This window comes from Octopus bimaculoides, chromosome 15, assembly GCF_001194135.2.
Source record: "Octopus bimaculoides isolate UCB-OBI-ISO-001 chromosome 15, ASM119413v2, whole genome shotgun sequence".
In the NCBI taxonomy this organism is placed as follows: domain Eukaryota; kingdom Metazoa; phylum Mollusca; class Cephalopoda; order Octopoda; family Octopodidae; genus Octopus; species Octopus bimaculoides.
In genome coordinates, this window is record NC_068995.1 from 48542309 (window position 1) to 48545559 (window position 3251).

Sequence of the window (3251 nt, forward strand, 5' to 3'; positions counted from 1 at the left end):
ATATATATGTGTGTGTGTGTATGTATATGTATATGTATATATATATATATATATGTATATGTATATGTATATATATATGTATATGTATATATATATATGTATATATATGTATGTATATAGATATCATTCTATATATGTGTGTGTGTGTGTGTGTGTGTGTGTATACATACATATAAATATGAATCATATAGATTTGTATATAAGTATTTATGTCTATACGTGTGTGTGCATATGTGTGCGTCTGTGTGTGAATGTATATGATTTATGGTATTTTCTTATTATTGTTATTTCTAGGTTCTTTAACATCTTGGCGCCTGTCCTTCAAGATGATGCGACGCATAGCAATGTGCAAACGATACGCTAATGAGTGCAACACCAAATTCTATGCATGTGTTTCTGAAGAAGGGTCACGGTGTCTGATGAGATATGAACATTGGCTCGGTTGCAGTACGGTAGGGGAAGTCTGAATGTCTAGCTTGCTGTAGACGTACATGAGAGTGATAGCGTGTGCGAAGCGGAGGGATGTACAGCCATTTAATGCATATGTCTATGAAAGTTCGCTGTTGCTGGTGCAATGAAGGGTTGGGCGGCTTAAGAGGAAAGGAGATGGATAGACAAAGTATGATGGGGTAATATACCGAGGGCGCTAAGGCCTGATACGATACCGTCCAGACAGGAGCCTGTCGCCCCGACATCCGGGAAGATACCAAGGTCAAAGAGTACATCAGTTAAAATGCCATATCAACAGCTTATTGGATTAAATTCATTTTTTTTTTACTTCTTTCTTATCTTTATTCTTTTTCATTCTTTCCTTGTATTTTATGCTGTATATTTTTATTCATCCTTTTGGACGAAAGAGAACGAGAGAGTTGAGAAAAATTTGAATTATATTTTTTGAAAAGAATAATGAAAAAGATAACTATAAAGAAAGAACTGAAGAAAATGGAGTAGAATAAGTTAGAGCTGTGCATATTTGTTGATTTTTGAGATACGATTTAGTAAATCCGCGATAAAGATGGAGGGAAGAAATATAGGGATATTTGTGTTCGTGATAGTAAGCATAATATGACCGATTTCTATTACAATTCTAAGCCATATAATTACATACAGGAGGCAGAGTTTCAGGGCATTTTGTTGGAAGATAAGAAAGATAGGAGTTCGTCTCCGTTCAGAAAACTGCCGAAGATAAATATTAAGATGCCAGAATATTAGTAAATTTATGTGTAATTTACTGACACCATATCATGAAATAATGTTGTTCAATTCACAATTCAAATAATACTTGAAAACCTCTAATAGACAATCATGTTGTGTTATGTAAGCTACTGTGACTAACATAGGTATTAACCATTGGCGTAAATTTTAAAATATCAGAAAATAGACGCGAAAGAATGGTTGCAATATGTATAATAAATAATGCTAAAGCCCCACGAGGCTCCGGCAGGGGGTGGTGGCGAACCCTGTTGTACTCTTCCACCACAACTTTCTCTCACTCTTACTTCCTGTTTCTGTTGTGCCTGTAATTCAAAGGGTCAGCCTTGTCACACCGTGTCACGCTGAATATCCTCGAGAACTACGTTAATGGTACACGTGTCTGTGGAGTGCTCAGCCACTTGCACGTTAATTTCACGAGCAGGCTGTTCCGTTGATTGGATAAACTTGAACCCACGACGTCGTAAGCGACGAAGTGCCGGCAAGCAACAGCAGCAAAATAAATAATGACAGACTTTAATGCCATGTGATAACCAATATAATTATATAACTCTCAAAGACTGGATAAGACTATAAGACTGGATAAATATTGACAATCCTTTTTATATAATATACTATCCAACCTATTGGTATATTACAGATGTATGCTATCTGTGTGTGTGTGCTTGTGAGTAAGTTAGATATCACAATGTGCTGCCGTACACGACACGTAACCTGTAAGTTTATGATTCAGAGGTCAGACCTACTAAAACCCGTGTATAGTTTTATATACAGCTACTTACTAAATATAGAAATCTTAATCGTTACATCGAAGGATGTGATAAAAGTGATGAGATGCTGAAACAGAGCGACGTGATATATCAAATGAAGGCAGAAAATGCTTTGATATTCATGTCTGGGGGGGGGGGTGTATCAAAGAGTTAAATTATTTAGATTGCAACTTTTGACGAGATACCGAAGAGGTGTGTATTTAACTCGACGAAACACGTATAAAATTATCAAAAATATCCGCTTTCTTTTTACATCTTTATGTACGAGTGTGCATATGGATATGCGTGTGTATGGACGGATGAATGAATGGATTGTTAGATGCGAGTGTGTGCATTTAATCTTGGTTTTATGCATAGTTATATGTAAAAGCAGCAACATGTTAATTTATGAATATCTCGATTTTTAAATTTCAATAGACAATCCTCTTAACTTGATTTTACAAAGGAATGTTCGATTGCTTTCACTTTTTCTTTTTTCTTTTTTTTTTTTTTTTTTGACGAAGGCAACTAGGACGCGACTGTCAGTTTTTGCTGAGATACTGAAGAAGTGTGTAATAAACTCGACGATACACGTGTACGTATAAAGGCATAAAATAATGAAAAATATTGCCCGCTTTCTTTTTACATATGTATGTACGAGTGTATATGAGGACATGCGTGTGTATGGACAAACACAAACGCACAAACACACAAACATATACACACATACATATATATATACGACATACTTCTTTCAGTGTCCGTCTACCAATTCCACTCACAAGGCCTTGATCAGCCCGAGGCTATAGTAGAAGACACTCGTCCAAGGTGCTACGCAGTGGGACTGAACCCGGAACCATGTGGTTGGTAAGCAAGCTACTTACCACACAGCCACTCATGTATAATATATACATACTCATAGACACATACATATATATATTCTTTTATTCTTTTATTTGTTTCAATCATTAGCCTGCGGCCATGCTGGAGCACCGCCTTTAATCTAATAAACAACTCCAGGACTTAGTCTTTATAAGTCTTCTACTTATTCTTTCGTTTCTTTTGCCGAACTGCTACGTTACGGGGACGTAAACACACCAGCATCGGTTGTCAAGCGAATATTGGAGGTAGAGTAATAAGCTTTAGGTAGTTGTGGTCCAGAACGGAATAAGAATTTTCATTCCATTCTGGATCACAACTGAACGGTGATGTTTTTGTGATGTTTTTGCATCGCTGATAATGAAATGTGCGTGTGTGTGTATATATATATATATATATATATATATATAT